The sequence below is a fragment of the Chenopodium album genome, chromosome 14 (assembly GCF_948465745.1).
Source record: "Chenopodium album chromosome 14, dcCheAlbu1.1, whole genome shotgun sequence".
Taxonomy (NCBI): domain Eukaryota; kingdom Viridiplantae; phylum Streptophyta; class Magnoliopsida; order Caryophyllales; family Amaranthaceae; genus Chenopodium; species Chenopodium album.
In genome coordinates, this window is record NC_137847.1 from 12,936,039 (window position 1) to 12,958,783 (window position 22,745).

The 22,745-nt window shown below is 32.5% G+C and overlaps 1 long non-coding RNA gene across 1 annotated transcript; it reads right to left on the reverse strand.

Moving 5' to 3' along the window:
• Positions 1–11,130: 11,130 nt before the first annotated feature.
• On the reverse strand, positions 11,131–12,183 carry LOC145578947 (uncharacterized). The gene is made up of 3 exons (XR_014098947.1): positions 11,907–12,183; positions 11,582–11,701; positions 11,131–11,438 (listed from the first exon to the last, which is right to left on the reverse strand). It is a non-coding gene; the product is annotated as an uncharacterized LOC145578947 (long non-coding RNA).
• Positions 12,184–22,745: the final 10,562 nt, after the last annotated feature.

The window sequence follows — 22,745 nt, forward strand, 5'->3', positions numbered from 1 at the left end:
ATAATTCTCGATAGTGGACTTGGAAATTTTCCAAAATTGCTTTCTAAACTCTAAGCTACCCCCAAACACCCCCCTAAAGTTGCAGTAGACATGTCTTGCACATACCCTGTTCTTAGCTTGTGGAAAAACCTCTGCAATTGCAGAAACCAAGCCTTTTTGCTAATGTGACATGAATGTATACGATGCTCCTTCTTCTATTTCTACATCAGCAGCTAGTAGGTGTAAGAACCAACTGAAGGAGCTAAATTGCATGAACTTGTCAATATATGTGATCCATTCTTGACTCTACTTCTACAGTACAAGCTCATTCATATATATTCTCCCTATATTCTGAAATAAAGGGGTGCTAGGTTCCTCATGCTCTGTATATATATATATATATATATATATATATATATATATATATATATATATATATATATATATACATATATATATATATATATACATATATATATATATATATATATACATATATACATATATATATATATATATATATATATATATATATATATATATATATATATATATATATATATATATATATATATATATATATATATATATATATATATATACATATATAAATGAGCTTGTATTGTAGAAGTAGAGTCAAGAATGGATCACATATATTTTTCTCAAAGCCTAGGTACCTAATCCCAGAGTTAAAATTGTTCCTATGATCTAAGAAATGGACCTTAGCAATGTCATCGTACCCCAAACCATCTATTAAATTTTTCACATACTTAGCATCCATAGTTTCAGGAATATCCTCAAACACTTTTATTTTTCCCCCTAGGTAAAATGAATCAAAACCTATTTGCCATTGACCACCATGATGTACAATCAAACAAGCTTTTAATTCCATAATCTGACAATCATAAAGAATGGACAGCTTTTAACTTCCTTAACAATGGCGAAATCAACTAAGTACACAAATTTACAACCAAATAAAATAGATGAACATCATAATCATAAATCAAATCAAACATACAATAATAACTAAATGCTAAATAGATTAAGGAACACCAGTGTAAACAGAATAATAACATTCATATTCATTAATATAACTTGTTCATTACAAAAGATCCTACATTAGGCTTCATTAATATAAACCAACAACTTGTTCATTACAAAAGATCCTACATTAGGCTTCATTGAATTGAATTACATACAATTCCATCAACCTAGATCACTAAATAAAGCCTAATCAAAATAAGGTAGCTCCTACATTGTCATAGCAGTGACGTACCAAAAAAAACATCATGAATGTCACATTCACCCAACCTACTTACATTCTAAGCTATGACAATGACAAAAGTCAACCTAGATCATCCTTTAACAACCCAAAAACCTACTGCCACCATAAGCAAAAAAATACCACCTACTACCCCACATACAAGCCACCCCCTAATCTTCCTTGAATAGAAGTGGAAAGCCGTCGAAGTACACAGTCATGTCCTTCTCAATCCACGCAAAGAAGTCCATCCTAAAGTTGTATAAAATGACATGAAGAGCCCAGTCCCTCAGTTCATTCCGACTGTGCACATGGTATAGTAGGTAAGGTACTGTAAACACCTAAAAATGTCTCCCCAAAAACAAACCCGATGATGAACACCTTTCACCGCCATTATTGGTCGGGTTGAGTATTTAATCTTTGGAGTGCTTAAATCCATGTTCTATCCAATAAATTTCATAAAACAATCCCTTTCCTAGCTCATTTCCCTAAACCATAACTTGTTATCCACTTTTCGTGTCCACATCGCAAAACCGAGAGAAACTGATTTTTTGTTCTTATAATTTTCATCCAATTATTATTTGGTTAGATAGTCCTTGAAATAAGCTTTCTAACCATATATCATAAGCCCAATTCCGAGCTATAACAAAAACGATATGAGCAAAACATTAAACTCGGCCCAAAACCGACACCCTTCCACTAAAACGGCCATATCTTAAAATCTACAAAACATTTTGACCTGATTCTAATTGTGTTTGAAAGTAGATTTGATAATATTTCCAATGATATATTATATGCCTTATTCAAAGTTACGGATAAAATGTTATGATGATTTTAAAAATGGGTAAAAAATTGGAATTACCGCGCACAATATAAAAGCACCGTGTCACGGAAACTGATGATGTGGCACGGTGCCTGGTGCCGTGACACAGTAGTTTACATCGTGTCATGGTGCTATTTTCGAAGCTTTTTCGCGTGAAAATCCACCGTGGCACGGTACCTCTTGCCGTGACACGGTACCTACTGCCGTGACACAGTATTTCTCACCGTGTCACGGTGCTTTTTCCGTGTAATTTTCGAATTTTCCCATACCTTGACACGGTGTACTGTACCGTGCCATGGTGGACACTTCCGTGTCATGGTACGTATGTCGTGTCATGTAATTTTCTCGTGTCTTTTCCGCGTAAACCCTTCACGCGTTTTCACTTCCCGTAGGTCAAATATGTCCCGCGTCACTCTAATTTTCCCCGCGTCATGGGATTTTCCCCCGTCTGACGGTGCCTGGCACCGTGTCACGGTGTTCACTGCCGTGTCGCGGTGTTATTTTTAGGGTTTTTATCTTTTTAGGGTTCCGTGTGTTCCCTTTACTCATTTTCCTTTTATACCAATTGACAGGAAACATTTGTTAAGGTCTCAAAGAAAAGTGAATAAAGATCAATTGAAGGTCATAAGTGTAATGAAGGCAAGTGGTGTTGGTAACTGATTCACTACGTCTTTTGTCCAAAGAAGTTGGTGGTTCGCCGAATCTTGGGTGTACTCGAAAGGATATATACAATGCTTTGACTACTGAAAAGGCTAATAGACTTGATGGCTCGGATTGTAATCAATTGATCAAGTATTTTGCTCAAAAGGCAAGCAAAGGAAGCTGATTTCTAGCTATTATGAGTTTGAGGTAGATGAAGGAAATTCCCTTACTAGTGTTTTTTGGAGAGATGGAAGAATGAAAAGGGATTATGAACACTTTGGTGACTTGATGGTTTTTGACACTACTTATAGAACAAACAAGTATGGCATGATCTGTGCCCCTTTTGTTGGCATGAATCACCATTGTAACAATGTCATGTTTGGTATGGGATTTCTTTTAGATGAGAAACAAGTAGTTTCATATGGTTGTTTGAGTATTTCATGAGATCAGTGGGTGGTGGGCATCATCCGATTACTATAATGTAGACCAAGCAATTTCTATTGCAGGGGGTATAAGAGAAATTTTCCCAAATTCTAAACATCGTTTGTGTACATGGCACCTTGGGGAGAACTCAAAAACAAATATCGATAAAATCAGAGCTTTGAAGGGGTTCACTGATCTTTTTTATTATCTGCTCAAGTATTGTGAAACTGCTGCAAAATTCGAACATTATTGGCAAAGGTACAACATTATGAACTTTCTTCATGAAATAATGAATTTTTGATATTAAAACATGAACCTATGTTTGCTTAATATATTTATCTTTTATTTTGCTGTTGCTCATTGTTATTTATATGAACATGTTTATTTTTGTTTATGATCATAATTAGATATTTTATGAAGTTATAGGTTTATTTTATGAATATGCGTTTTTATGAATTTGTTGGTTTAGTATGAACATGTATGCTGGTTGTTTTGTTTGTTGTTATTCTTATGAATGTTTTAAACATTTTTATGAACATATTTAAATATATTATGAAGTTCGTGGATTATTTTATGAATATATGTAATTTGATTATATATATGTTTTTGTTCACTGTTATACATAAAATATTATCTATTATGAACATAATGATGTAGTATATGAATATGATGTTTATTAAAGTGAACTTTCTTATACTAGGATGATGAACAAGTACAATTGTATGATAATGATTGGTTAACTCATTTGTACTCGATCAAAGAAAGATGGTGTCCAGCCTATTCTATAGAATATTTTTTTGGAGTTTTGAGTTCCTAAAGGAGTGAAACAACAAACCGTTCGGTTCTCATAGATTGAGGAAGACGAATGGTTTGTGCGATTTTTACAAGACTTTTCTTGATGTTGTGGCTGAGTGGAGGAGTAAGGAAAGTAAACAGGACTTTCAGTTTTTGATAGGTTATCGTCATTTGGCAGTTGCTAATGTAAGTCTTCTTATTCATGCTAGAGAGGCTTACACAATTTCGGTTTATATTGTGTTTGAAGATCAATTTTCGAAAGCTATTTCTTGTTCTCAAGAGAGAAAGTATGAAAATGATTAGACAATTAGTTACTTGGTATGGAGGCCTAATAAAGATATTATTAGGCATGAGATTGTGTTAAATAAATTCACTAGGGTAATCAACTGTACATGTAAGTATTGGAGTGAAATGGGTTTATTGTGTTCACATTCTCTTCGTATTTACAACATTCATTGTGTTCAAAAGATACCCGAAGAATATATTGTTAAGAGATGAACCAAAACTGCTATGTGTAGTCATGTTGTTGATGAAGTCGTTGTTCAAGAGAATGTGATTTCTTTTTCTATTTAGAGAGCTTAAATGTTAAGAAAGTTTGTTCAACTTGTTACATCTTGCCAAGATCATCTTGAAGCACGAGCTCATGAATATACATTTGAAATGTTAAGGGAGAAGGTTGAGAGTGTTAGGGGGCCAATAGATTTTGATGATGGAGGAGGTTCAAGAGGTTGAAAATGATGCACAACCTATTCAAAAACCGAAAGTAATTAGGAAAAAGGGTGAAAAAAATGCTAGGCCAAAGAGCACTGTTGAAAAAGCTTGTAATAAGACCAAGGGGTGGAAGAAAAAAGTAGATAAATACAAGGATGGAGTTAAAGCTAATGCTCAAAAGGTTTTTCGGGTACTTTTATGAATATTTTGTGTAGTTAAGTGAATATATTTATATGGGATATGAACATAGCTATATTTGTGTTTTATATTGCAGGTTTTAGATGATGATGGTGATCCTTTGACTTACTCACACCCAATAACAAAAGATTCAAGTCTTAATGTCCTTCCAAAACAGACGAATGGGCAATCATCAATGGTAATTTTTAAAATACTTTCTAATTGTAATAGTATTCTATTATTAATTTTTTTATAATATTTTTAGGGTGTTCAAGTTGCAAGTAAGAAGACAAAAGTACCAGAAATGATGCTCAAACTACATCAAGGGAAAATACTTATAATTCAATAAATGCTTCTCAGACTTTATCATCAAAAGTAATCATTTGTTTGAACTTTATGCTTATTTATATGAACTTTATGCTACAGCACCTGAACATTTATTTTACAGGGTATTGGACGATAATCTTCAAAGAATAACACTAATACCTCTACAAATGCTTCTCAGACTTCATCATCAAAAGTAATCATCTATGTGAACTTTAAGTTTATTAATATGAATTTTATGCAATAGCATCTGAACATTTATTTTACAGGGTATTCGACGACAACCTTCAAAGAAAAACAATAATACCTCAACAAATGCGAGTCAACCTTCTTCATCAAGTCAATTTGGATATCAAGCTAAAAAAGGAAGTTTTCAATATGAGAACAGCAAATGGTATCAGGTAAATCTGAACAACTTATTTGCGTTTATGAACATTTGCTTTTTATTTTTGAACTTATGTTTTTTTGTAATTGTTTTTTATTGTATCTCTTTTTTTTTAGTATTTTGATGATGGGTGCAATGCTACAAATAAAGGGTGTGAAGTTGGTGGATCTTCAAATGTTTCACAATATAATGAAATGTTATCCATGTTTGATAAGACAATCAATGTTTAGATTTTTTTAATAATTGACTATTTATTCGATTTCCTAAAAGTTGTAACAAAACACATTTTATAAATGGTTTTCATTTTCAAGAATTAATTTACTGATTTTTTTATTTCTTATAAATATATTATGCAACTTAACATAGTAAAAAAGAAAGATGATGAATCAGCATTATGTAAGTTATCTACCATTCTATAATAATGAGAGAAATCTCAAATTAAAATGCATAATATCATACAGACCAATGTTTCAAGTCATAAAAGAAATCCACTACTATTAAAGTAAGTTGTCTTTGCAAAGTTATTGACTATAAAAACTAAGTTGATTCTTCCATCCTTCATCTTGTAGCCATCTTTATTCTGTGTGCTTCTCTATTGGTATTGCTTAGTAATATCTCAGCACAATACTTCACTCTTAGCTTCCTGATTTGATCAATCTGGAAAAACGTATGAACATAGATATTTAAAATATGAACAAACACGCTATATAAATGAACATAGTTATAAATTGAATTTAAAAAGGTTGAAACTTTACATTATCAGCTTTCAGATCACACACCCCATTCTACTGAAGGTTATGATGTGTATGTTTCCATATGCTTCAACAAATAAACACCACAATTCTTATGGTCCCAATTGCTCCTCCAATTCATTTTTATCAAGTTAGGCTTGAAAGCTTTTATTGCATCTAGTTCTTTTTCATCGTAACGTTTGGTTTTCTAAAACCCTATAAAAGCTTCAAGCTAATTTTGGAAATTCACATTCAATAGTTAGTTATAATGAAATGAATATTAGAAATAAATTAGTGAACAACACAGAAAGTTCAAATGAATAAAGATGAGTATTTAGTATTTACCAGTATTATGAGACTAATACCATATTTATCTTTTTCTTTCATATTCATGGGAAGCTTTCTATTATCAATCATATCAATAGTGGCATTGTATATGTTGAAGCAAACCAAGTAGAAGTGGTTACATGCTGACACCGGGAAAAAGAATTGTTCGACTTCTTTTATTTTTTTGATACTGCTGTTTTTCATTTCAGCTTGAAGTCTGGAAATGAATTTTGAAATTCTTGTTTTCATTTCACCCTCTTTCTTAACAATTTGGTCTGTGCACACTATCACCTGCGCATAAATAAAAAAAAATAATAAATAAGTTCTAATATATGAATTTAATAAAATATTAATGAACTTCTAGTTCTAATATATGAACTTTTAATAAAATATTAAAGAACATCAAATATATATTTAAGTGTAAAAACAGATTTACTTACATAAGGAATGGTGCTGAAGTAAATGTTGTTTTTTCGACACTTGTAATTTAAAATTGTAGCCTAAGCATCAATGATGGAATTGTCGATTTCTTCATATGTGCCTAGTGTCTTAATTTGAGATATGTTAATACTAGTTTCTTCTTCAAAGTACATCACCTCACTTCACACGCAATAAACAAACAAAACAATTCCTTGTTAAAAAATGAACAATAATAATAGATATATGAACAACAAATATTATTTTATGAACAAATAATATAATAATGAGCAACTTACTCCTTAGGACCATCGTTGAATGCATAGTCATAAATTGTTGCATTCATTGCATTCACATTCTTGAATAAATCTTTGTATTTTACCATGAATGGTGATTTGAGACAAGGTGGCAAATTGTGAACTTGTCTTATAGGTCATTTGCCAATTTCAATTTCAATTTCTTTTTTTATCACTACATAAAATAACATTGTTAGTTTTAATAAGGTCAAAAATTATGAAAATGGCGGTTTTTTTTAATGAAATTTATTCACCTTGCTGTTTTGTCCTTTCACACATTTCTGCAAAAAGCAGATAATTGAAGGAATTATGTCTTTGATAAGTGCAATTACTAGATATATCAAGGATCACTATTATGGAGATAATAAGTTCGTTCTTTTGGGTCGTCATTATCTGTTGCTAGACTATGATTAATGATCTTTGGGCTAGTTAAATAGTCCAAAGCCCGCTAGAATGGATCCTATGAGGTCACACACAAAGGTGTTGGGTTAAGCAAGTTAGAGGCCCATTAATGGGCCTCATGAGCAATTAACTAATCATGAAATTGATTGGGCTAGCATAGTTAGATTGGAATTAGGTTTTGGGCTTTTGACATGGGCTCTTATTTAGAGATGAGATCTATAAATAAGATCCATGTCTAGGATTGCTTGCAAGCAGTCATAATTCACACACAGTGTATTTTGACATCAAGGCAACCAATCCCAAAAATCCTAATTCCTCTCTCTATCTCACGGCTATCTCTCTCCTCCCCTCGTCCGTACGGCCGGGCACCCTTGGTGGCGCGTGTGGTGGTTCGTGGTGGTTCATGGTGGTTCGTTGCTCGCTCTTCTCCATAGAAGGTCAATTGAAGGGTTCAATTGCAACAAACTAGCATTAGTGGAGGTCTTAATTTGTGCCCGTGGACCAAGTAGAGGAATCACGCTTGAGGTTCTTTATCTCCCTTGTTCTTGTTCGATTGTACGTGGAATCACGCTTCAAAGGTACAATTATATGTTCTTTATGTGTTATGCATTAGATCTTGGGATTAGGTACTGTATGAATATGATTCATGTTTATTCCGCAATTAGTACCTATAATCTCCTACAGTGGTATCAGTTAGCCTATTGCATTTACATATATTGAATATTAATTCTTTGATAGTCCACAATTTTAATTCAATTAGGAGGGAGAATAATTTAATTATGGTTCAATCTTTTTATTAAATGAGATTTAATTTTTGGAATTGTTTAAATGTGATTTAAAATTGCTCAATTTTTCAAACAAAATTCGAATTGAGCCCTAGAATTTTTGAAAATTGTGATTGAAATAAAGCCCTAAATTTTGATGATTTTCGAATATTTATGCATCATAAATTTAATTAGATTGATGTGATACATAAAATATTATTTTTGTACAATCAATAATTTGATTTAAGAGTTAAATTAAATTTGAATTAATTTTGTGAAGAACCCTAGATTTGAAATTGAATTATGAATTTGATTTCAAAATTGAATTAGGAATAAATGTTATGTTTTAATTCAAAAGACCTAATTTTAGTTTAATTTAACAAAAGTTGTTACATTAAATTAAATCTCTCAAAATCAAAAAAAAAAAAAAGGAAAAGATTTGTATTTGGGAGGGGGCAGCCGTGACTGGGTGGACTAACCACCGTCAGGTGGCCACGACGGCTACCCAGGTGGTCGGAAGAGGGGTAGTGAGGGAGGGCGCAGGTTGGAGGACACGCGACAGCGGCAAGTCGCGGCAACAAGTGGCAGCAGGAGTGCAACAGTTGCACTGCCGCAAGCTGCTGCCAGCGACCTGCTGCAGCCAACGACGCAGGTGGCTGGGCTCCGGCTTAGCTGCGACGCGCGGCATCCCCCAGACAGCAGCACCGGCGTTCGACAGTCAGGGTGAAGGTGGCGCTGTGGCTAGGCTTTGTTCCTAGCTGCGGTTGTGCGTTGGTTAGGGTCTTTGGTTTCCCTGACTGACGTGCAATGCCGGAATTGTTGCTGCGTTGGTTGGGGTTTTCCCCAGCTGACGTGGCAGCATATTTATTTTTTAAAAAAATATATGTTTATTAAAATTATTTTATTTAAAATATTTTCAAAATAAAATATGATTTTATTTTGGGGATAAAATCAAATTTCAAAAGTTGATTTTTGATAATTATCCTTAATTAAATTAAAGTTGTTAATTTTGGATAAAATTTGTTAAGATAATTTCAAAATCTTAAAATTTGTTTTAATCTTTGAAAATTTTAAGGATTGTTGAGCAAGATTCCAAAAAGATAAAGATTGATTTAAATAATGTGATTATCCCATAATTAATTTTGGATATAATTGATTTAAAATTATGTGATTGGCTAGTAATTAGGATAGAATCTCCTAAGTTTGTTAGGATAATCTTTGAGGATAAATATGATTTATCTTTTGATTTATCTTTTAAGATTAAAATAAGATTTGATTCTATCTCATGACTAATTTAAAATATAAGATATTTTATTGATGATTATGAATAATATACGATATTATCTAATTGCAGTAATTAAAATATGAGATATTTAGGTGCCATGTTTCCTTAATTATGATCATTCGACGTTGTAGTTTAGGAAAGCATGATGAGTGATTTATTATGTGGCACTTTATAATATATGATATTATTTATTGCTATATATAATGACTAGTATGGCCCAGTAGATTACTAAATACGATCTGCGCATCGTGATGTATTATTGTAATCTTAGTACGGTCTACGTACCGATAAAGTATTTTTGTAATTTTATTTTATTTTTTTAAGTAGTAGATAGAATAGAGTAAAATTATGGTTGCAGTTAATCCAAGAAGCCCATGAAGTGAAGGCCCAAAGGAGCGAGGTGGATGAGATCCATGAAGGTTTAAGTGGGAGCATTTGCTTTATTAGTTTTCTTAGGATTAGGGGCCATGCTATGTCTTATTTATGCATTTAGTAGATTATGCATGTTAGATTTATTTTATGTTGATTGATGATGCGTTAGAGTTCACTAAATAATCACAACATAAATGAATCTAGGTCCTAGTAATATTGAGGTTGCTTTTCCAATTGAATACCCAACAATCCTTAGATCATGAGTGATGGGTCGGCCTCAGCAGAGTGTCACTTGTTATCGTAGGTAATTTGGGGTAGATCACGTTCTACACATTTAATTGGTTGTACTCAACAAGGTTACCTAAAGCATTTAGAACCTTGAAGCTAAGTGTAATAATTAAACATGTGATGATTAATTATTGAACCAAGAATTACAAAGAGTTGTAATCAGTAAAGAGTTTACTCACCTTGAAAATGTAATGCTTGATGGTAGGGCCTCAGTCCGGTCAACTATTACACAAATAAAGGATCTTGGAATCATTTAATTCAATAGGGATCAATTTAATATTGAATAAATGCTTTAAAGTTACCAATCTTATATCGCTTATGGTACTTTAAATTTTATTAAACATAATTGAATTTTGCGTTTACCCACAAATAACATGTCGTTCTAATTTTATTATATGTAATCACTACTACAAAAAAGCTTTATAGAACGGTTAAAATAGGCTTTACAGAACGCCTCAGGACCGTTCTTCTGCTAAGCGATGTATAAAGTATATAGAACGGTTCATGCAAGCGTTCTATATACTCGACTAAAGAGAACTGTCATCAAACATAACCGTTCTATATTCCCTTACTAAAATCTGAAAATAAAGAAGGAATAAAGAACGGTTAGTATGCTTGACCGTTCTATATTGTATTACAAAAGAGAACGGTTAAGACAGATAACCGTTCTCTAATCCTCTCCTTTTTTAAATAAAAAATGCTAGTATACGTTATTTTCTTTACAAAAAATTGTATTTTAATTTCTTATGTACCCGAGTATCAATTAAAAGCTAATACAGTTGTTATTAAAAAAAAGCTAATATAATTGAATTGAACTTTAAAACTTACAAATTAATATACTTAGTATAAAAAAAAAAAATTAAACCAATATTTACAACAAATGTAGTATGAAAGCAACAACGACATTAAAATTAAAGAGGAATCATACAAAAAAACATAAGAAAAGGAACAAATTAAACAAAAAAAATTGTCAATCTTCTTTCACAATTGTCTGGTTTCTTATCTTCAATTCCCTCCTTATTTGATAGTTGCAAATCTACAAAACAAACATAATTATATGAGTGATTGAGTGACACATTCTGATTTGAATAAAAAAAAAATCCAATATAAAAAAAAACCGCTACAAAATTCAAGTTCTGAAATTTGAGGAAAAAATACAATTATAAATGAAGAGATTACCTTAGTCAGATGATATAGAGTAATATAGATCCATATCATGAAAGCTTATTTATCAAATTCCTCATAATCCCAATTCATATACAGCTTGAACAAGATCTCGCTTGAAGTATCGCTGCACGCCTACATATGTAACACAAACATCAATTTAAATTCAATATATATGTAATACAGATACGAAATCGGAATACAAAACTCAAGATCTAAACAAAAATCACAACAAACATGCAAATCCGCAAAATTAATTCCATATAGGAGTATAGGACCCCCAATAAATCAAAGATTTAAACAAAAAAAAAAATACATAAACAAAGGGGAAAACACACACCTTGGCCAGATCGGAAGCACGGAAAGGGGGGAAAAATAAGAACAAAAAATTAAGATGATATTAAGGGGAAAACGAAGAAACTGATGATCAAAAACATTGAAATTTGGTAGAAATTTTTATGATTTCTAAGAAATTAATATAGAAGAGGAAAGCAAAAAATTAGTGATAAGAATAACAACGGCAGCAATGGGAAATAAGATAGAGAGTTGAGGGTTTTTTTAGCTTAGAATTAGGGAGTAAATGATAAGAATGATAATATTTGATATAAAAAGGGCGATTGGCGACCATTAAGGTAGCTAGAACTCATAAATAGGTATCATATAGTCTATATACAACGGTTGTAAGTAACACCGTTTTCTAACTTATTAATGTTATAAATTTAATTATTTTTTTTTGGTAAAAATGATAAAGAACGGTTAGGGTAGTGAACCGTTCTATATTCTTTCACATATAAAACGGTTGTAATAGAAAACCGTTTTATATTGTTCTAGAGAACGGTTATCTAAGCTAACCGTTTTGTATATTGCGTTTCTTATTCCACTTTTTGGTGTAGTGAATCTCCTCGATTGAAAACAAAGTTGAGAAACGTTCTCAAAAGGTTAAAAGATAATCCATAAACCAATATTCCAATTTTGCTAAGATGGTTCTAAAAGGCAAGTTTTAAACCCATGTCAAATGTCTAAGGTTGGTTTTATTCAAAATGTTTGAGTAAAATGTCAACACATCTTCATTTTGAAAAGTGTTTCAAGGGATATAATGAGATGGGAGGTACAAACCCTCTAAAAGACAAGTATAGAAGTCCAATAAAATCTCTTATCTTCAATATGATTGAATATAAGAAAGTGATTGGAAATCTCTATGATCAAAATTTGATCCAATGACATTATTCTTCATCCATTTAATATAGAGTTAAATGGTTGATTAAACTCTAATATGAATAATGATTGAATAAGACTTAGCAAAATCATGAAAAGTGCTTAAAGTAGTTAAGCAAAGCATCATCTTGAACCTAAGAGAAGTGTTCTAAGTGGCTCAAATGGGAAAGGTTTAGGAATATATGAGGATTGCATTAAGAAGTTATAGGCCAAGAAATGCAAACAAGTTGCTACTTCTCAAACCTAGAACTGCTTACATGCTAAAAGTTGTTATGAACAACAAATGTTTCAAATTAAATGGACCAATTCCAATTCATTAGAAACTACCTCATATAGTTGGAAGGTAAAAGAATGAAAATGTTCCAATTTAAGAAGTATATTATAGAAATTGATTTAGCATATTGCTACTTCTTGGACATACGATGTCTTGTTTAGTTCACTCATTAAACAATGTGGTTGAACTAAAGGAAGAAGTTATGGCTAAGGGAGAAATAAATCTACATTTGCTTGTAAACTTGTAGATTTATTTCTCCCTTAGCCATAACTTCTTCCTTTAGTTCAACCACATTGTTTAATGAGTGAACTAAACAAGACATGGACTAAATGTGAAATTACTAGATATATCAAGGATCACTATTATAGAGATAATAAGTTCGTTCTTTTGGGTCGTCATTATCTGTTGCTAGACTATGATCTATGATCTTTGGGCTAGTTAAATAGTCCAAAGCCCGCTAGAATGGATCCTATGAGGTCACACGCAAGGGTATTGGGTTAAGCAAGTTAGAGGCCCATTAATGGGCCTCATGAGCAATTAACTAATCATGAAATAGATTGGGCTAGCATAGTTAGATTGGAATTAGGTTTTGGGCTTTTGACATGGGCTCTTATTTAGAGATGAGATCTATAAATAAGATACATGTCTAGGGTTGCTTGCAAGCAGTCATAATTCACACACAGTGTATTTTGACATCAAGGAAACCAATCCCAAAAACCCTAATTCCTCTCTCTATCTCACGGCTATCTCTCTCCTCCCCTCGTCCGTACGGTCGGCCACCCTTGGTGGCGCGTGTGGTGGTTCATGGTGGTTCGTTGCTCGCTCTTCTCCATAGAAAGTCAATTGAAAAGTTCAATTGCAACTAACTAGCATTAGTGGAGGTCTTAATCTGTGCCCGTGGACCAAATAGAGGAATCACGCTTGAGGTTCTTTATCTCCCTTGTTCTTGTTCGATTGCACGTGGAATCACGCTTTAAAGGTACAATTATATGTTCTTTATGTGTTATACATTAGATCTTAGGATTAGGTACTGTATGAATATGATTCATGTTTATTCCGCAATTAGTACATATAATCTCCTACAATAATAAGTAAAAGTGATCAATATGTGAATATAAATGAACAATTGCTTAATATAAATGAACATAGTTTTTTCCATTTTTTACCCTGGATTTTTTGCTTCTTCTTTAGATTTGTCAATAGATGAACATAATACAAAACAAAATTAATATCAAACAATAATAGATGAATATTTATAGTAAAACAAAAACTTCATTATATAATTTATAATTTTCATATAATATATACTAATTTTCCATGTCCAAAAAATTTACATTACTTTTTCTAGTTTGTTCATCCAAAAAATTTACATTAGTTTTCTCTTTACATTACATTAGAATATCTTAGCTAGTTATTACAAAATATATATTATAGTTAGGAGTCACATTACCCTGGATATTGAAATTCAGAACTCAATGGGTTGTTCAAAATGTCCTCAAATGTAAGGTCTTGAGTTTTGAACATATGATCAAAATCCAATGCTTCAATCACCGGCTGCTCTTGCACCACACCTGCACTACTTGACCCTCTCATACCTAACCCGAGGTTCAGATCAATTTTTTGCGCAATTTCTGTCTCAATTGGATGAACCATCGGGCTAGGAGTTTGTTCTTTGTCAAACCCTAAGTTCCAAGCAGTTTCTGGATCGAATGACTCTCTTAATATCTTCTTCCCCTTTGCTTCTGTTTTTTCTCTTGCTCTCTTTTTAGCTTGTACCTTCTCTAAATACTCCTTTTCAGCCTTATCTAAAGCATTCAAGAAAGACTCTATACCAAATACTTCTTCATCTTGACTCAAGATTGAAGTATTTGAAGGATCCTTCAATTTCTTTTGCATATAATCTCCCAAAGTTTTGAAAGAAGATTATTTGGAAAAAGTTCTTTTGCATGCTTAAGCTTTTCACACAGTTTTTCACAATTCTCACCCATAGTTTTGACCAAGTTAATAAAATCTTGCAAAAATTCCTCCTACATAATGAATATACAGAACACACATTATGAATATAAAGCCTTCAATTATGAACATAAAAAATAAAGAAATAAAAAATAATATCATTATGAAACATATGCATAAAAAATGTAAATATATAAAAATATGAACATATGCAATTCCAAATGTGAATATAACCATTCAAAATATGAATATAGCCATTGTTTTCTTTAGTGAATGTAAGTATTTCAGAAATTGAACATATGCATACAGAATATGAACAGATGCATAAACAATATGAACATATGCATAAACATACTTAGAATATTTCATGAACAAAAAATATTTATATTATGAACATTTTGAAAAAAATTAATGAACATAATGCATAAAAATAATGAACATGTAATAGTATAGGGCAATAAGGCTGATTCTAAAGCGGAATAAGGCAAATGGGCATCACTCAGAATCAACTCCAAAGTAAAAATTAGCGAAAACCCATGATTATAAACTGCAGAAAGAGTACTCTAGAACAAGTTCGGGCAAATGGGCATCACCTAAACAGATGAAAGACAACTAAGAAATCAAATTTAGCGAAAACCCATGATTATAAACTATAGAAAGAATCATACAAAAACAATCACAAAAAGATAAATTAACGAGAACCCATGTACGGAAATTGTATAAAGAAATGATTTTGAAGAGAATTTGGCAACTGGATACTATAATTGGAGCAGAAAAATTACATTTGATAGTAGAAATGTAAAAACTGACAAATTAAAAACTGACAAATTACATTTGACATGCATTAAGATGCATAATTTACTCTCTATATAGCAAGATGTATGAACATTTTGAAAAAAATCAATGAACATAACGCATAAAAATAATGAACATGCAATAGTATAGGTATATTTTCTAATCAAACCTTGCCCGGTGGTATATTAGTTGATTCTTCTTGTGTTGTTTCCTTTTTTATTTCAGCTCTAGGCAAAATATTACCCAATCCAATTCCATGGCTCTCCAACTTCATCCTTTCAACCACCATATCTTTTGTCCATACAGATATGATAGGAGGAGTTTTTGGTGGCATGATGTTTTTCTTTTGAATGCGATTAAAGTAAAACAGCTGAAAAGAAATACAGAAAAAAAAAATCATCAACTTAGCATAAGTACAAATACAATAAAAATATAAACATGCTGTATATGAAAATGAAAATAATGGCATACCAGAAGAAAAGGCAGAGGTCCTTTGTAAAACCCTCTTGGATTCAATTTCCAAGAACTGGTTGTATCCATTAAGCTACCAAGGACATATTTGCACCAATTGTATTCCTTAAGTTCAAAGACATTCTTGATTGAGAACAGAAACTTATAGTGGCAGTGTATGATTTGGCTGCTCTTCATCAAGCAATTTACAACCAACACAATGATACAATAATGAAAATTTCATCAACTTCTTTTGCAGGTTCAGTGTTCATTTTCAGCTTCTTTTTGTTCATCTTTTATTTCATTATTTCCATCTTCTTCTTCTTTTCTTCCTCAGACTCATAGTTCTGCAAAACTTTGTGTCTTAGGGCTGCCAGATACAACACCCCAATATTTCATCCATCTAGTCAAAGAAGTCACTTCTTGTTCCTCATCTTCAACCTCCTTCACTTCTTTCTCCCCTCTCGGGATTCCATACACAACTTCAAAATCTTCTTCACAAATAACAATAGATTTGTTGTATGGATAATAAAGTGTGCGACTATTCTCTTCAAAATAATGCACAAGCCAAGCAGAAAATGATTGGTCATTTTGTGGCAGATTTACATCAAGTAATGCTCCAAATCCCATATCAACAATTTCTTGTTTTTTAGAAGGGCTCAAATTTGATGCAAACGTCATGAATTTGAAATGGCTAACCCTCACTTGCAACTTACCATATTCCTCCACATCTTCAACATCTTTAAGATTCACCACCTCATGTACATCTTCATTTGCATCTCTCTTTCTTTTTTCAGGTGCTTTCTCACTTTTTTCCCCTACCACCTCAACTTTGTCACTTTTCTGAGTTTTCTTTTCTTTCACACCACCATCTTTCTCATTTTTTTGTTGATCTTCAGCTTGTGAACTCTTGCTTGAGACTTCTGAACTTTTTCTTGATGATTTCTTTTTTTGTTGCAATATGCTTCACCCTACTAGAATGAATATAAAGTTAAAAAAAATGAACATATGCATAGAAAGTGAAGATAATCATTTCTGAATGTGAATATAAGCATTGAACACATAATCATTTTAAAGAAAAGTGAATATATACATTACAGAAAGTGAACATATGCATATAGAAAGTGAAAATAAGTTGTATTGAAATTTTAAGCTCATATGCGTTACTTGTAAGGTGCATTAAGAAGTGGGAGAGTCAAGAAGCAAAAAAAAAAGATCAATCAAAATATGAACATATGCAATTCCAAATGTGAACATAACCATTCAAAATATGAATATAGCCATCATTTCCTTTAGTGAATATAAGCATTTCAAAATATGAACATATGCATAAAAAAATATGAACATATGCATAAAAAAATATGAACATATGCGTAGAAAAATATGAACATATGCATAATACTAATTGAATTAGAGAAATTATCAACAAATATTTATATTATGAACATTTTGAAATAATCAATGAACATAATACATAAAAATAATGAACATGCAATAGTATAGGTGTCAATATACCTTTAACATAGTTGAATATAAATATATGCATTGCTTGTTTTAGATTATGTATTTTAAAATGTGAAGATAAGCATTTTAATATGAATATATGCATTTACAATGTGAACATACATTGTACATAAGCATTTCATACCTTTTTTTTTGGTAAAATTGTTGCTTTTGTGATCTTTTTGTGCTTCTTTTGATGGTTCTTCTGGTTGTTTTCCCCTTCTTCTGGTTCTTCTTGTGGCGGTTCTTCTGGTTCTTGTTGTGGTTCAACTTCATTGTTGACTCTGAGTAACAAGTTGTGTATAACAGTGAGCTTTATGTACAAGTTTAAGAAATTGCATAATCACACAATTTAGACATATACATTATGGTCGATGATAATAGTATATAGGCAGTTGACGACTTGATGATAGATGGGGTAAGGCTTTGTCGATGACTGGTATATGGGAGGTTCCATATGTGCATGTGTAAATATTGCAATAAGATACAGTGATTGTTTCCAAAAAACAAGCAACCATTCATCTCATGGGAGGTAAAACAATGGCAGAATGTCAATTTCATTTCAATACCTGTACAATTACAGAGTACATTTTTCATTGTACTTCACATGTATTATTTTGATAGTGTCTTATAAAACAAGGTTACCAATACTTAAAATAGTTTCTGTTTTAGCAAGGCTATTGGTTTGGAAACTTGACACAAGTACTTCTATCGGAGGACTGTGGCAGATATAAGAATATAGTATAGCACTTCGTTACAAGATCGAGTGGATAAGTTGCATAACATAGTCCAGAATCGTGATTAAACAATTTGAGTTTTATAACCAGTCTCTTTAAGGGGTATATTCATGTATTGTAGATAGTCCAATAAGTCGCGTAACATAGTCCAGAATCGTGATTAAACAATTTGAGTTTTATAACCAGTCTCTTTAAGGGGTATATTCATGTATTGTAGATAGTCCAATAAGTTTTCATACTGGTGATTTTATTATATTACCAACACCACCACCACCTACATCAATATTATAACCTATTTCAACGATGGAGTCAGCTACATGAGCAAAGATTTTCAGCCAATCGATCTAAACTACTTTGACTTACATATCAATCAACATTGAAATCGATCATGCTTCTTAAATGGAAAACTCTTTCAACATATCAACACCAAGCTCGATATCTATACTATACAAACACCCTTTTACAGCAATACATGAAAATGTTCATTCCACAGTAATATGTTTATGTTAATTCGTTCATTGTAACAACACAACTCTTAACTTGTTAAGATGAGAAATGTTGCTCAACATATTGTCTAGTGCTAGGAATTACAATGAAAGGGAAAGTTCAAAATCAATCAAAATCATGTTTGTTGAATAGTTAAAATACGCACACATCTCATATATTCATTATCCCACTCCACTAGTGAAGATATCAATAAACCAATTATACTTTAATCAAAGATGTAAAAAAGAAAAAAAGCTCAATTGTAGTTAGTATAATCCTAACTCCGCAATATGGAGGAACATGACATGGGGTCATTCAATATCACATGATCTAGTCAACTGGATTTAATCAATGAATATAATGTTCTCAAACATGAACATCACTATTTAAAAGAAGAACAAGGCAACAAATAATTCAGTGCATATTTTGCTACCCTTTTTCCTGCTCTTTTATCCTACACCCTACAACTCCTAATCCCACACCACATTAACCACTCACCAACACTCTCTTGTTCCATACTTCATCTCCCTCCTCAAGCAATCAACAAAAAACCTCAACATACATGCAAATTTCGGACAAAATTCACTAAAAAATTAATCTGAACAATTCAATACTGACCAAATAACAACAAATATGAAGAAAAAATGAATATACCTGTTATCTTGATTTTCCCCTTCTTCTATAACTTGTTTCGAAATGTCTTTGAGTAATTCAGGATCTACAATAGGACTCTTTGCAACTTTTTTCTTTTTGGTGTCGAACATTTTATTTAGCGGCCTATTCAAGAAAATTAGGGTTTATAGATGCATGAAAAAAATAACAAAATACTTATGGAATGAAGTAGGTTTACGAGATCGAAGAAAGCTGTTTTTTTGGCTGTTGAAGACATAAGTTGGAAGAAGTTATCGAGGTGAAAGGAGAAATTCCTTTTCCGTGCCGGAAAGGAAGTTATGATCAAATATGTAATTCAAGTCATTCCTTCCTACATGATGGTCGGGCATGTATAAAATCCCAACATGCATTATTAATGAGATTCGATCTATGGTCTCGAACTTCTAGTGGAGAAAGTCTAATAGCTCTCGCAAGGTTCATTGGCGAAGCTGGTCTTCGATGTGTGAGCCTAAGTGCCTTGGTGGGCTCTGATTCCATGGGTGTTTTTAACGAAGCATTGCTTGAAAAACAAGCTTGGAGACTTGTGAACCTCCTTGACTCCCTCCTTGTTAGAGTTTTCAAATGCAAGTACTATTCGAAAGAAGACTTCCTTTCCTCCTCTCTTGGTTTGTCTTGTGGCTTGAACAAAAATTTTATATAAACACCATAAAATAACCAAAAAATGGATTTTACCACAACTTAACCCATTCCATCCAAGAATTCATTTGTGGGTCCACCATGTGCCAGGTGTCACCATGCTATTGGTCCAAATAATGGAAAATAAAATTTTTAAAAACCTAAAATTAACTTAGCCAGCCCCATCAGCCACCACCGGCCCCCTACCCTACCTCTACCCTCCTTTGGCACACCCTACCCATTACCGAAATGCCCCCAGCTCCACGACTGTATTGCCCCCTCCCTTCTCCCACCCCAAAATCGGCAGCCTAAGCCCCTTTCATACCCCAAAAGCCATCCTCTTCCCCCACTTCATAATGATCGTAATTAACCATCAAAATCGGTTGTTTTAGGTCTTTTGTGGTCGATTTCACCATTTTGAAGGTGAAGGAAAAGGGAGGTGGTTATCGAGGTTGTCGATGGGGTTTATTTTTCTATTCATCGCATGCATTTATATTTTTCTCTCTCCATTTAACATTATTCATAAACAAATCTTCCATAGGAGTCCGTGACAAGTAGGGATGGCAATGGGGCAGGCCGAATGCGGATGATGGTACCTCCATACCCATACCCGCCTAAAAAATCTTATACCCATCCCCGTCCCCCCACCCGTGGCGGGTACAATATCCACATCCATACCTGCCCCACCGGGTACAAGATAGGATCCATCCCCGCCCCATCACCCACTTGGATATCCATACCCACCTCATACCTGCCCCAAAACCGTCCCTAACCCATTACCATGACGTTCTTTTGTATCACATAAATGACAATTATATCAAATTAGGTTAAAAAAATTAGGACTTTCACTATTCAAGCTTATTGGGTCTTAGGGGGTATCAAGTTTCATAAATTCTAAACTCTTCTAAAGGAAATATGGTGCGGGTACGGGGCGGGGTGGATATGGGGCGGGTTTACTCTGAAATCCATACCCACCCCATCACCCATGGCGGGTCCACATTTTATACCCATCCCTGCCCCATCACCTGACCCACTGCCATCCCTAGTGACAAGTCTTTGTTGTAGATAATATGAAACGGAGGTAATAAAAAAAATGGAGAAGGTGTACTCTGTATATACTTAATGATAATATCTCTGTACTCCCTCCGTTTGTAAATACTTAATGCTTAATTTCTACTTTTTGCACTATTTATTATCTTACTTTGACTAATGTTTGTGATTTATACATAAGGAAAAATATAGTCTTGTGGATACTTGTTGGAATCGTCTCAATGAATAGATTATTAATTTGGGAAATTCTCTTTCGTAACATCGGATTTTTTTTTTTATTTTTCTCTTTGGTAAATTGTAAAAAAATCAATTATCGTTGGTAGCATTGAATTTTTATAACAAGTTACACATAACATTAATGATGATTTTTTTTTTATTGAATCTTTAATTATAGTTTAATATTTTTATTTTTTAAAAAATTAAAAAAAAAATTATACATATTTGAAATTTTTTTTTATCAATCCCAAGAAGTATCTCATATTTAGTGGGAATCTAAATAGTAATCTCAATGACTAACATTACCAATCTTACTACATCAAACTAAGTTTAGGATTTTCTTACCATGATATCCAACTTAAAATATAGGTGACACATAAAATTAGTCTACTGATAGAGGGCATAGGAGATTAGCTTGTAAATTTTCTTGGAGTACGTAGGGATTTATTAATTTTTTTGTAATTAAGTTATCCACGAGTTTCAACCTATCTATGTGATAAATTTTGATAATATATCTGAAAAGCTTTTTTTTATTATCTTTTTCAGTTTGAGACGCGGTATGCTGTATTTTATGGGTTTTGCCAACGAAAACTGAAATCATGTTATGAATAAATGAACATTCGCCATGACAGTGAAATCATATTTATAATACATGACTTTGTTGAGTCAGTCTTGAGATGGCCTTATTCCTTGGGGGACTAGCTATGGGAAGAGATTACCAAGAGATGTATTGTTATTGATGATCCGAATTTGTTGGCAGCTTTTCCTATCCATTGGATTGATTTTTTTATCAAATGCCTAAGGTTACCGAATTCGTTCATCCTATTCAAATTTTAATTCCCGATATACCTAGTTCCTCATATGCTGAGATATATGTCGATGATTCATTGTCAAATCACTAGAAAACCATTGTTACGGGGTGACGAATCTAGCATCTTTTTTAAGTGGGTTCAAATTTATTAATATAAATTATAAAAAAAATATTTAAATGCATTTTCATAATTATGTACAAAACAAATATAATTTAGTGAGAAAACAATAATATTTAGTTTTGTAAATCGTTACTTATGTATGTGTATGTGTGTATACATACGGTCGTGTACCCTCTTCTACATGACCGTGTGTGTCATATATTATTTGGAGCGACTATCAGTTGGGCCTAGTGGGGCACATCATAAACTGATAGGTTTTTTGGATTCATTGGTTTCCTTGT